Raw genomic sequence first — 14802 nt, forward strand, 5'->3', positions numbered from 1 at the left:
TCTGAGACAAATGGCTTTTGATAGCACTTTTAGGCGTATTTGGGACATTCTGTGAATGGCAAAGTTTTCAAATGAATGTATTTTGTTGACCAATAACAAACGAGTGCATGTGTGCATTGTCAATTTACATAAATGTGGGAAAAAACTAGCTGCAGCGTCGTCTTTTTCTTTGTAGGGAAAATAAATGTGGATAAATACAGATAAAACGCCCCAAAAATAAATATGGATAAATACAGATGGAAATGGCAAAACAATAAATACCATAAAACCGGGAGCACTATTAATAAAGGAATCATAAGCAAATGTTTATTTCTCAAATAAGTGATTTTCACTGTTCACCACCCACTTCTACTCTATCCCATGTTACTTTCTTCTTTGTTAAGCAAAAGCATTAGCAGTGACAGCTCTCTTTAAATTCAGGCAAGCATATGCCAGGCACGCGGTACCTCAAGAACCAATGTTAGTAATTTCTGCGCATGCGTGAGAGTTTTCCCTCTCAAAACCGGTTATTCACGTTACTATCTACGTAGTTCTAATTCGCACATGCGCAGAAGCGTTTTCCCATTTAAAGCGGGTTTTAGTTGTGTTGCGTTTTATTTTCATTAATTAAGCATACGTAACGCTCTTATTCCCATATGTAAATGTTGTGCGTGTATATGAATTTTGTTTTCTTTACTACTTCTAATAGTACTGTTAATGAGGGTATGCTCTGTGCAAGTTTAGTTTTTTTGAATCCTTGCTCCATCAATGGCTGCTGACAATACAATAATATGCATTATTTTGACTCAGAAGATTTGTGTGTTTGTTGTAAATATCCAATCATTATAAAAACCAGCTGCTGCTTGTCAACTACTTTCAGGAGTCTCCACACAACTACATATACCCCTGCAGAAAAGATGATCTCTGGCAGATTTATAATTAGATGAACTTCACTCATCACAGAGAGAATGAGAGACGCCTGTCTGTATTCCTTTTCTCCAAAAGAGCTTAAATAAGCAAAATCCTCTTGGGGTTAAGGAAATCTTTGTTGGTGTACCCTTTTATTTGGGAGGTTCACAACAATTAGTTAAATTGGACATGTGACTATGGCATCCAGAATGTTTACATTATGAAGGCTCGCGTGGAAAACAATATGAATTCCACAAGTTGGTCCATAGGATTTATTTTAAAGACTTCTACTTCAAACTGGTGATAAGATTAGCTTTTCTGGAGGTGAACAAGCTTTGAACATGCATAATCCATACCTGTGGTCATGGCACAGGATGCAAAATGTCCGGTCTATGATGAAGGAAAGTTTTAATTCTTGCAGGGATAAGGAAGCAAGGATTATCCTGTCAAGACATAGTAGCACTGAATTATACCTTGACACAGTATACTTTAGGTTTCTTTACACTATTTTACATACTTGTCATAATGACCATTTGTTTGCATAATATGATAAGATGGATACTTTGGATCTAGTAATGTTATACATAATGGTTTTTCTTGGCAGAAGTTGAGCAAAAGCAGTTCTTAAGGGAAACAGAAAGGATTACAGGGTGGAACAGCTTCAAACTGAAAGTTCTCAATCTCCTCCGGGTTTATTTCTCCTGACTAATGAACTCCTTTCTTTTGTATGACTCATGGAGATGTGGTACAAGAAATTAGAGGTTAGTATTTTACAACTGGTGAATTAAAAGCTGCTAATTAAAATAAAAGAACATTGTACGAACAAAGAATTGAAATGTTCATTTAATACAGCTAGAAAATGTTCCAGTCACAGTACTGAGAGGCACCAGGTGACGTTGGGGTTAGTGCATGAGGAAGGTTGTGGAAGCAGAAACATTTATCCCTAGCGGTGAGGAGTACAACTGAGCTTATGCTGCAATAAGAATTTGTATGAAAAGGTTGGTCCTTATAGGTTTCTGACTAGGAGAAGAAATGTTTCTTGGTGTATCTGAAATGGACTGGTCATGTGGATCATTGAGATATAAGAGGACTTAGACTGATATATAGAAAACCTATGGGCTTGATGTATCATTATATACACTAGAAGGGTAGCTGTTCCTTAGAGAATAGAGATGAGACCAAAAGGTAGGTGCGTGAGCTTGTCGCGAGGTTGGGCCGGGGTAAGTGTGGGGGGAATTCCTCCTTTAGAATATAGTGCCCTCACACACCCTTGCGAGTGTCATGCTTCATCATAGGGCGTTGCTCCCCGTGGGGGTGGCGCTGCAGTCCCTCACGGGCCTCGCTAGAGGACTCTTTGTCGGAGATCTTTTACGGAGACGCCGCAGTTGTGCATGGGGGTGTGTGGGCCTATAAAAAGGGAAGGTGAGTGAGTTGGTTAAAATTACTATATGGAAACCAGAACCAAAGTTTTTATTCACGGATCCATATGGCAAATTAAAAAGAATCCTTGAGCTCCTCTTTGGAAGTGCAGATGTATGTCCTACTAAAATGGGGTCAACGTGTTTCTCGCTTGCTGTTAGTCCCTAAGGGATCCCGTAGCGCTTCGTCAGGACAGGTGTAAAAGGTGAGAACAAAGTGAAGCAGGTTCCAGAGAAAAAGAAGTCTGTGAACCTGGAATACCTTAATATTAAAGGAGTTAAGCTTCCAAGCGCTGATAGGAACTCTTTTTGTAGGAACCTATGCCCAACCTGGTGAGATAAAAACAAGTTTGGAGAGAAAAGACAAGACAAAACATATAGTAAGGTTTACTTCATAAATAATGGCCAAATAATACTCGCATGTTGTGTTCATATTGTCAATAAACACAGTAGTGTGCTCAACAAGAAATTCCTTTCCTGGACCTTCTCATTTCTTTAGATAATGGCTACCTACATACTACTAACTACAGGAAACCCACAGATAGGAACAGTCTCCTTACTTACGACAGCCACCATCCTAGGGCACTTAGGACCAACATACCAGTGGGCCAATTCCTGCGTCTTCGCAGGAACTGTGACACCATCATGGAATTTGAGAAACAGTCCAACATCCTCAGGGACAACCTCAAGAAACGTCACTACCCAAGCAATTTCATTCGCCAAGCACAAATAGAGCTAGGAATAACCCTAGGGCCGCCCTCCTTGAAATCAAGGAAACACCCAAATCAGACATCATCACATGTGTCACCACATTTACACCCAGTTCAAACAAAATACAAAAAGTCATCAGGAAACATTGGGACATATTGAACTCAGGCACTTTCAAACCCGACCCTCCTCCACTCTTTGCATTTAAACGCACACAAAATCTTAAAGACCATCTTGTGCACACCAGACCCAAACCACAACTGACACAACAACCCACACTATGGGCTTTACCACCAGTAGTAGGCCATTATCCCTGTGGCTCCTGCTCGACATGTGCAGAAACCACGACCTCGAAAGAGATCGATTTGGGCCTAGCTACACCTTGGCGCAAAACTAGACACACCAATTGTAACACCACTAACTGTGGCTATACCATTCTCTGCCCCTGCAATAAAAGAAATGTGGGCATGATCACCAGAGCAGTCAAGATACGTATTGGTGAACATAAGAGCACTATAAGGCAGGGTAGAATAAACACCAAACTACTCACACATTCCTCAGAGCAGAGACACACTGCGAATAGTTTGAGGTGGACCATCATCGCTTCCAACCCCAACTGGACAAAACGTTCTCTATTGAAACAAGAACAACGATGGGTCCGCAGACTGAAATGTGACACTGCAGGACTCAACGATGGAATCCCTTTGGTCGAATTAAACTTCTGACATCACATACTGATGTATCCCACCTCCATACCTTGAGTTCCCCGACTCCACTTTTCTAGATAGGGAACTTAACCTCCTTACCCTTTCCACCATGTCATTTACAAGCGCTTACCTACTATTGATACACAACTAGAGAGCTGAGCATCTCTTGATTATCACACACACTGCCTGCCACTGCACGTTCATATCGATATGAACAGTCCGCATTTTACGAACGTACTGTGTGGGAACCTCACGATATGCCACTCTCGCCCGTGAGTCACTCAGTATTTGGACTCCTCTACTGCTTGTTTACCCAATGTTCACCTCTCCGCTCAACCGCGGATCAACAACATTTACCAAATATTCCTTTTTTCCCCTCTGATCACTGACCATTCCAAGATGGCCGCCCCTTCCACTTCCCGGCTACACCAACACTGTAGCGCCATCCACGTGATGCGCCAATCAGCATTGCTTGGCCACACACATGTCACCACGCACTTCCTTAACGCTCAGACCTGCCCAGATCACTCGGTCGGTGTCAAATGGGATTAATATTTAAAGCCCACTTCCCCAACCCCTCCTCACCAATCCCGGCACACTACGGAGGAGGGGTAGGTTTCCACACCCGGAGCAGGAGAGCAGACGTGAGTACCCTTTGAACCGATACTGCTGTTCTTTTTCACGAAAACATTTTACAACGGGTCCCACTACCTACGTGTGCTGACATCGCACCCACTTTCCTCCAGTTCCTCTACCTGTTACCTCTGAGGCGCCGACGGAGCCCGTCCCCTGGACTAGGAGGGTAGGCGCGCTGTTAACTAGAGAGAGTGTGTGCATGATGATCATCATTTTTTTAGGAGTGGTTCCTTCACAGTCGTTGTTTGCCCACATGCATTAGTTACATTGTAACTTTCGCACTGCCATTTTCTTATCTGCTAGCGGCAAGCTTGACTATTGACAGCTCCGCCATACCTACTTGTACCATCACCACCGGCACAACACACAATACCTTGCTCTTCGAGCACTGATTTTTTGACAACTCCGACCACGAGTCTCTTCCATCATACTCGACCCCCTACTATGACTCGATCTAGATGGTTTTCGGCATACAGCTGGCAATATGCGGGGATTATTAGGCACACGACCACTGATAAACGCCTATAGAATATATACCCCTGCACAACGGTCAACTGCACTGGGGTACTCATGCCCCTACACCGGGTTGATTTACTTGCATGGTCACACAGTGTGCATGACGATTAATTGAGCACACTACTGTGTTTATTGACAATATGAACACAACATGCAAGTATTATTTGACCATTAGTTATGATGTAAACCTTACTATATGTTTTGTCTTGTATTTTCTCTCCAAACTTGTTTTTATCTCACCAGGTTGGGCATAGGTTCCTACAGAAAGAGTTCCTATCAGCGCTTGGACGCATAAATCCTTTAATATTAAGCTATTACAGGTTCACAGATTTCTTTTTCTCTGGAACCTGCTTCACTTTGTTCTCACCTTTTACACCGGTCCTGACGAAGCGCTACGGGATACCTTAGGGACCAACAGCAAGCGCGAAACATGTTGACCCCATTTTAGTAGGACTTTATTCACAACAGCACCCATCCTGAAAGCAGCGGTCAGTCATACATCTGCACTCCATATTCTTTCCAAAGAGGACCTCCAGGATTCTTTTTAATTTGCCATATGGATCCGTGAATAAAAACTTTGGTTCTGGTTTCCATATAGTAATTTTAACCAACTCACACACCTTCCCTTTTTATAGGCCCACACACCCCCATGCACAACTGCGGCGTCTCCGTAAAAGATCTCCGACAAAAAACCCTCTAGCGGGGCCCGTGAGGGACTGCAGCGCCACCCCCACGAGGAGCAACGCCCTATGATGAAGCATGACACTTGCAAGGGTGTGTGAGGGCACTATATTCTAAAGGAAGAATTCCCCCCACACTTACCCCGACCCAACCTCGCGACAAGCTCACACACCCAGCTTTTGGTCTCATCTCTATTCTCTAAGGAACAGCTACCCTCCTAGTATATATACTGTATTCTGTGGGAGCACGGGTACTGGACCTCCCCCCTTTCTCTAACTACGCTCCCGGCCCCCCACTCTCCTTGTATTATTCTTGATGTATCATTCACATATCAGGAATTTTTAATGTGTGCACTTCCTGGTTTATGAAGGGCAATGCAGTTTGCCTAATGAATATTAAGTAGTTATGATGCAGGTTGAAATATGTTGCAATTTATGATCCCCTGTAATTGGCTGCCAATGCAGGGGTGGAGGCCTTTGCTTTCCAAATCAGATAGCAAATGTTTTTCAAAGCAGTCTATGTCCACTAAGTACTTAGCTGCTAACAAATAAAATGTATTGCTTATTAGGTAACACATCAGGAGTGGCTCACCCTCACATGTCCCCTCACCAAGATGTGGATGGTGAAACTATTCATATAGGGATTGGGACACATTCCTCATTGCAAACCAGTTACCCCCAAAACGCGGTGTTCTGTAAATCATCAATGGTCTGCAACCGCATGTGCTCTCACAAACCATTGATACATTACTTTTAGAATCAGAAATGGGAAGGAGACGACCCTTCTAGCCCCAATCCTATTTCTGATTCGTAAGTGATCTTTTATGAGTCAGAAAGAATTTACCCACTCGCTCAATGACGTTTGCACATTAAGGAATGATATTTTTCCATCACAAACTGTGATTTTGTGAATTGCAGGGTTTGCAACTGCAAAAGAGCTTCACACATCTCCTCATTATTCTTACCACAATCTGAGACCTAATTACAGGAAGTACCCCAGGGGGGCAACAGGCATGTGTGCCCACTTTGTGCGCCCCAGGGCACTTTGGTATTCCTGACGGGGTCGCACACGCTTGTCCACCCTTTCTGTCCCTTCTGTAATACTGATTGCGCAGGCACACATGTAGCGCCAGCGCTAACACTTGCATGGGGTTGTGGCTCTATGCAAAGGAGAGAATCACTTTGCTTCTATGCCCTGTGCCATGTTATAGATGTGGAAGCAGAGGAAACGATGCATTTAGGAGATGCTCTGATTGTGCGTCACAAAAAAGGTGGTGCACTTTCAGTGCATCTCCTGAAGACAGCCATCTGGAGGGGACAAACTGGGTACTATTGACCCCCCAGAATCCCTGTGCAGACGGATGCACTCACTGCACCCGTCTGCAAGGGGATCTATCTCCCTTGTTCAAAGTGCAGGCGGTTGCTGCCTGCACCGTGAAACACGGAGTGGCTGTGAAGCACCCACTCCATATTTCACTTAAATGAGCTGCCCCCAGAGCAAAGCGACTTTGTGGCTGCCTTGAGGGCAGTGCATTCACTCTAATAGGACACTTTCCCTGTTTGCACCTGTTTTATGGTGTGCCATGGTGCAAACAGGGAAATTGCGCCCTTATGGTGGTAAGGACCCTGGTGTTCAAAAAAATATCTGCAGATCATGAATGAACTTTTTCACAATATTTAATACATTTTCCAGTTTATCTTTTTAACGGTCATGCATCCCTACCACTACAGGAAGTGAGAACATTTGGGATATCTCAGTACAGCCATTTAGCATGGACTCAGGAATGGTTCCACAGGCCACAATCATATTGTTCGAACATGACATACTGGCGATGGTATTCAACTTCATAGGTTTAGAAGTAGAGACGTACATCTTCATGTTTTCTGACATCACTCTCCAGATAGTTATGTTTCTGTTCTAAAGCACAGAATAATTTAATATTATTATTTCACTATGGTTGAGTGCTTTTTGAGATTCTTTGTTGAGTCCAAGAAGTCAAGAACATTAGTCCACCATGATTTGAAGGGATTGCTCCAAGGGAGAGCGTCATCTGGGTTATTTAATCAATTTCTGACGTAATTATTTATATTATATCCATTCTTTTACAGCACAGTTATTACCAGCCATAACAGGGCAGAAGTCACCCTCTTCAAAACAACTGTGAGTCTCACAATACAGATGAACAAGGACAATTACTCTAAGAGTGAACATATGCCAACAGAAACTGCATTCAACCATGTGCTAACGAAAGAGATGAATGGTAACCTGATATAGAATTCCAGTAACTTATAAATATTTACAAAGAGATAGAAGAAGGAAGAGAGAACAATGGAGGTCAGAGTGGGAGATGAGTGAGTACACTAGAGTACAGTAGTCCCCGAGTACAGGGAACCAGAATGAGGAGATAGAAGTAGTAACTTAAACAGTAGAAGGTAGGGACATTAGAGAGGGGGAAATAGGTAGAAAGGGAAAACAAGATGTCAAACGCAAGATGTCAAACATGTATCTATAGAGATAAACTGAGGTAAGTAGCTAAGGGAAAGGAGGTAAGAGGCAAACTGAATAAGAAGGCAAATTTAGAACTGTAAAATGTCAATTTTGTTGACAGTGGCAAAGAGAACATTTGTTTTGGGGGCATATATGCTGAAATAGTAGAAAGAGGAAGATGAAGTCGGTAGACAAGAAACGGTTGCGAAGATCTGAACAGAGATCAAGAAATGCCTCCAAGAATGAGTTAGATTTCCCAGATATTTTGGTGTTGACTGCTACTTTTAGTGAAGTTTGGGTCACAGACCTAACTCTATTCAGAATGGACTTTCTTGGAATCCTATATCGGACTCAGGTGTATTGGTTTCGTACAGTGTATATTTCCAGACTTAGTGAAGGCCATATATAATCTCTTTCCACTGGCGTCAATTGAACAAAGGCATTTTGCATCAGTGCCAGTAAAGAAGTAAAGACTCAATGAGGAGACTCCTGGAGGCGAATGAAGGATAATCCTCAGTATAACTTAAAATCGACACAGACACAGTAGACATAGAAAAAGTAACAACTTCTTTCAAATTCAGCGTTCGTCCCCTCAAGAACTCCTCCATAATTGTTTAGCAGTGTCCTTTTAAAGGCAAAAAGGCTAAGTTGAAGCTTTGGCAAATTCTGCCCAAAAAGGGAAGCAAAAAGAAGACTTCCTTATCATCTGAGAACTATGCAGAGCACAATGATAATCGTGATAACAACGATTCCAATGGATAGTGCCAGATTGTTCATTAATAGGGCCATTCGTGAGTTCCTTATTGCCTTCTGAGTATCTCCAGACATATTGGCACTCTGAGTCTGAAAAACAAAAAATATGACATTTTGTTTTTATTACTGTTCACATCCAGTGTTTAGCATTTGATCACAATTAACCAAATCCTCTCCAAATCGCCACATTATGGTCAAATTTCCCCAGTGAAGCCTGTTCATACCTTCCCTGATGACATATTTCTATAGTTGTACTGTCTAGCATGTAGGGTTCCCTCATCACATTATGTTGTCACAACACTATGGGGTGTATTTATGAGCCCCTTTGTGTCACTTTTGCACCACACAATGTAGTGCAACAGCGATGCAAATGTACAGCAAGATTTATCAAGCCATGCACCCCACCTTGCATGGCCTTGCGTGGCTTCATAAATCTCGAGTAATGTAATGCAGAGCAAACTCGTTGCGTTGTATTACTGTCCACCAGGGAGGCGTTTCCATGGATGTTGCATAGGAAAACCCGCTCAATTTCAATGGATTTTAAAGCGTTCCCATATTTAGAAGAACAGGTAAACCTGGAAATGCGCCAAAAAGATACGCCTCTCTGGTGTTACTAGGAGAAATATGTTTATTTCCCCTCATTTATTCCTCTTCCTATGTGTGCTCCATGCTGCACACATAGAAAGAAGGTGTCCCTCCCTGCACAAAAACACTCCTGGCTACAACACAGCCACCCTTAAAGGCACCACGGTGTAAAGGTGCCTGTGTTGGCGCTCTGTTGCCAAAATGGCGCCAGGGCAAGGGAAAAGGACAGGAATGTGCCATATTGGATGAACGCTGTGCATTCCTGCCCTTTCCCTGTGACGCAGGGCAGCGTTGCAAGGTGACTTGCTGCGCTGCCCTGCGCCACTAATGTCATAATATGCCCCTATGTTTCTTGTCTTTTTCTTTTGTTTGATAGCTTAAAACTTTGTGTCAGTAGGACTCCTGCTTTTCTTTGGACTAAAAAACCTTCTGGCAAAGATTTACAGAAGGAATGCCCAGGACTTGTACAATGTTGTTCATAGAGTGAGGCGGCATCCCAAATAGTACGAAAAAAGAGTCAGGGATCTGAGGTTTTTATAGTAAAAATATATACAGATAAATATTAGAAGAGAATTAAAATATAATACCGACACAAATGTAACCATGTAACAACAAATCATCAACAAACAAGGCATTGTTTTCCCAAAACTAGCTGAAGTATGACTGAAAACCTGGCTGCAGACACACCAACACTGATTTGGAGTTCCCAGCCTAGGAATATTTCCTGACTTTGGATCCGGAAATACACTGAGTGTTGCTTTCGAAAACATTGAAGTGTTTCCAGTCCACATATATCTCCTATGGAATGTGAATCCAAAAATCTGCATGAAGTTTACAACTTTTTTCTTTGTGTAGTTTCAAACTTTGTGGATTGAAGACATTTCACCTGCATCTGAAGATTCCCTGGAGTATTTTCCCAAAGAAAGGTTGAAGCCAGAGAAAAATCCTACTGAAGCTCTGGTTAAAGAGCAAACAAAAATCACACTGCTAATTATGTTAATTATTGGGTGCACACTTTCCACATAATTCTGAATTGTGCCCTTGAGAATTAGTAGCAATTAGGGACTGATTTGACCCAATCCTGGATGTATGAACTGAAATTATCCACATTGTGCTCCTCCAATTTGCATCCAGTTTCACTGCCACCAACTGCAAGGGCAATCTTCTGCATCAGGGGCAACTTGTGACCATGGAGAAGTGTGGCTCAATGATTAGAGTGGCAGACCCTGATGCAGAGGTCTAGCCCGGGACCAGGGTTCAATTCCCTGCCTTGGTGGGTATTGGGCTCAAAAAATTCCACGGACCTGATAATTCTTGCCTCGGTGCCATTCCAATCATGGAGTCCCACTCTGCAACTCTGGGCAATAGCTTGCTTAATCTCCACAACGCTAAGGATGCCTGGCCTCCACCTTGGGGGTGCCCAGGAGTGGATGCCTCACAGGGAAAGCCACGATGGGTTTCACAGCGGTATTCGTACAAGCGCCTTGAGACCCTTGCGGGTGAGTAGTGCGCTATACAAGTATCAATTTACATTTACATTTACCGACTTCCAGTTCTGAAACAGCATATCCTGCCAAATTGTTATCAATTTTCCTAAAAAACCTTATTAATTGGGGAAGTTGTGAACCCTGTTTTACATTTCTAATTATAACAAGAACACCAAGGATAAAGGGATACCTAGGTGCTCCGAGGTATTTTTATTGTAGAGACTGTGACAGAAAATATTCAGAGTGCTCCATGGAATATGGTTGAGCCCACCCTGGTTTTTAGTGACCAGGATGATAACTGATGATGAAGCATGACACCAATAGGGTGTGTGAGGATCTAGCATATAAAATAGTTTGTGGATTTTTTATTCTTTCGCCGCCTACTCTCTAACATTTTGCATTCCTTTTTTTAAACTTGAAGATGAGAATAAAACCAGCTAACATGATGTTTTGATGGTGTAGTGGCCACCTTAGTTAATGGAACCAGCTTATCAAGAGCAGCCAGGATCCATTTATTAAAATTAACATAGCTTCACCAAGCAAGCCAATAAAATGTTTGATTTTAATTGAAAAGATGTCAACTCGTCCATCAAGCATTTGTAATGCAATCGGTCTCGCTTTTGGGACCGTATATGTATTTAGCTATGTAGCACATTAGCCTGGGTGCTGAAACATCTACTGATCTTTAACATGGAGGGAAAGTAAGCACCAAATTGCGTGGCACGCCAGGTATGGGAACACATGGAGAGAAATATTGGATTTTGGCAGGAAATGGTATAGTCCAGAGCTCTGTTTTAATATAAAATCAGGGTATTCGGTGGTCATATCACTGAAATCGCAAGATTTGAAAAATATGTTATTGTCTATGGGTGCTCGTGGAAGACAATTTTCTGTATGGACTGGAATCTAGCAAATGCTAAATTGATTCTGGTATTTTACTGACCTCTACTGGTCATTTTCTATCAAGACAGTTAAATAGAGGCAGTTGAACAGAAAAAAAGTCCCTAAGCGGAAGCAGACAGGTCCTAGGGTATCTACACACAGGCCCGGTTCTAGCGGGTGGGCCTGGTGGGCCAGGCCCACCTAAACATGAGCCTGGCCCACCCAAACAGGAGCCTTGGCCCTAAAGTCTTAAAGGTAGGGTCTTAAAGGTAGGGACGCAACGCCATTTGGCTCCGAGTGCTTCAACCCCCAGTTGTGTGTGTCAGCCCAGGCTGAGACAGCTTCCTGGGCACACACAGACACACAGGCAGTTTTTGAGATTATCGCAGACGCACCTGAGTACTTCACAGGTCTTTAAAAGACCATTACATGTTAACCAGGCGTTGTTTATTTTTTCACCCCTTTATCTCCACATGGCGAAAGGGACAAATCCTTTCTTTGACAAGGGTAACCTTTGCCTACTGTCCTGCTGCGTGGATTTTTCTTTTTCTATGCAGCACAGGAGAAAAGAAGTTTGTTTATTCCTATTCACCTTTCCTGACCCCTGCAGCAGCTTATCACATCAGGCTGTGACACAAAGTTTGACTAAAAGGAGTAGGTAAGAGAATGTGTTACTATTTGTTTTTCGGTTTAAAATGTGCACAGGATCAGGAGGACACATACTTCGTGTGTGCTTCATTTAAACAGTTTTTATCATTATCGTGGCTGATGCAGGACAACAATAAGACAATACAAACTGCCCAGATAACTGTGGTGATTAATGATCCTGCTGGAGAGCAATCATTTGTCTGCGGTTTTTAAATGCAGATGAACTGTAGTTTATGTGGAAGCTCAGTTGGTTACTGCCTTTGTCACGGAGATCCTTGTGTTACTTGCAGTTCAGAAGTTACAATCCTAACATGGGACAGTGACCAATGAACTGTCATCAAAGAGCTGCATACAAACATGAATGGTATAGTTAGAACTTCGCTTTTTTAGTTTTGTGATATAGTTAGAACTTCCTCAGTCTTTCATTATTCTAATGTCGCCAAAATGAGTATGTTTGGGCAGATATACATTTTTTTCAGTAAAGCTGACCCCATGAAATACTCTGTAAATCTTAAGGTTGTGTTTTCCCAGACCAAACCCTCTTAAAATATACTGCCCACCAGTATGTATGACATGTGATTCATACACCTTGTAATCCTCATTGGCTTATGTGACATTCCCTGTAGACTGATTTATATAGTTGTGTGATTCATTGTCTCTGTATAATGTGTGCGTGGTGTAAAGTACTGACCCACACTACACTGATACGAGTTGCGCTATACAACAAATGAAATGCATATGAGAGAGGGGCTACGTAAAGATGAGGGGCACTGTTGGAGGGTGGCAGTGAGGAAATCTGAGGAGGAGGTAGTGGAAGGGGCTATGGAGCGATGAGGGGCACTGTTGGAGGGTGGCAGTGAGGGAATCCGAGGAAGAGGTCAATAGGGGGGGCCATGGAGGGATGAGGGACACTGTTGGAAGGTGGTAGTAAAGGTATTTACGGAGAAAGGTTATTGGTGTGGCTCCAAAAAAGACTTTCGCATCAGCGCTAAACCCGGCCCTGTCATGGCCTTTCTGTTTTTGTTTATTTAATTAGCAGTCGGGTCTTTAGGGTTACCGTGGAACATACTTTATTTAAAGTGCGTGCTAATTATATTTACTGCTCTATTCAATGTTTTAAGTTTGAAGGTGATTTTACTAATGTTTTTGCCGGGAAAAATGAAAGTGGAGCCCGATGGTGCCCGATATGGGGCTGGGGCCCAAGGTCAGCTGTGAGATAAGGTGCACAGGAGAGGAGTAGTGGATAATCAGGCCTGTAAGGAAGTGCGTTGCAGAGTCCGGGGTCAGGTGGAGGTAGTAATGATGAGGGATTCTCCTTGAAGGCTGGCACAGAGGAAGCCCGAGGAGTGTCAGTTGCCTGATACTCCCACCTCAGAAACCTCCTCTTCCCATCAAAGGAACATTACATGGAAGAAAAGCACTTTTTAAGAGTGATAATATTTAGAACGAGATTTGGAACAGAGTGCGTTTTACTGGGCCTTGTAAGACTAAGAAGAGATAAAGGAGGGCCCTGAAGCAGGCCTGCCCAGACATACATGTGACAAATCGAGCCCGCAGTGGCCCATCTAAATGCAGCCTTGGCTCACCCGAATAAAAATTCCTGGAGCCGGGCCTGTCGACACATATAAGTATATAATAAAGTATATACAAGAGGTCTTGAATGCTCGACCTAAAAACTGTTGCGGTGACTCTTTGCTTGCTCTAACGGAGGGTTAACTTTCAAATCTATTATGTTTGTAAGGAAGAACACACATTTTAGAGTATACGCCGCTGCGATTTCAGCAGGAGTAGAGCTTGATTTCGGGGGTGGGGCTGGCCATTTCCAAACAACAGTGAGGGTTACACAGGGATGGGGGGGGTGTTACTTGGTCTCCCTCCCAGAGGTATGCTCACTGCAGTGCTTTTAAATACTTATTTAGGGTGTAGGCGCTGGGGAGGTGACGTAGGGAAAGTATTTGTCACACCCCGGGAAACCGGGAGTAAATCTACCTACAAACTCAGCACGCATGCCGCTTTGCCGATGACGTCAGCACAATTATTTACTCCCATCTCAGATATTTTAGAAACGAATTGGGGGGGGCGGGGTTTAGGGGTCTTCACATTGCCATCACTTATTTGTAGTGCCTGTAAGAAGACGGATTTCCGGTTTAACGGGGAGGGGGCGTCCGATTCAGCACACCATTCATGTTTTCAGCCCCTCGCAGGTGCGCGGTGTATAGCGCACAATGGGGCATATCTACAACGCGGCGATAGAAAAATTATCGCCGCTTTTGCGGACGTTTTCGGCCGAAAAGCCACGATAATTTTATCGCCTAATTAGCAAGGTCACGCTAACGCGTGAAACCTTGCATTAGCGCACGAATTCCTAACGCCCAGCTTTGCATCTCTAATGAGATGCAAAGTGGG

The 14802-nt window shown here is 43.1% G+C and overlaps 1 long non-coding RNA gene across 1 annotated transcript in view; it reads right to left on the reverse strand.

The window, feature by feature from the left end:
* Positions 1-7212: 7212 nt before the first annotated feature.
* The window catches only part of LOC146809093 (uncharacterized), a 52139-nt gene continuing 44549 nt past the window's right edge, over positions 7213-14802 (reverse strand). The window contains exon 2 of the long non-coding RNA XR_014966322.1: positions 7213-8884. This is a non-coding gene — a long non-coding RNA (uncharacterized LOC146809093). The remainder of the gene's footprint in view (positions 8885-14802) is intronic.

This window comes from Triturus cristatus, chromosome 7 (assembly GCF_964204655.1).
Source record: "Triturus cristatus chromosome 7, aTriCri1.1, whole genome shotgun sequence".
Lineage (NCBI taxonomy): Eukaryota > Metazoa > Chordata > Amphibia > Caudata > Salamandridae > Triturus > Triturus cristatus.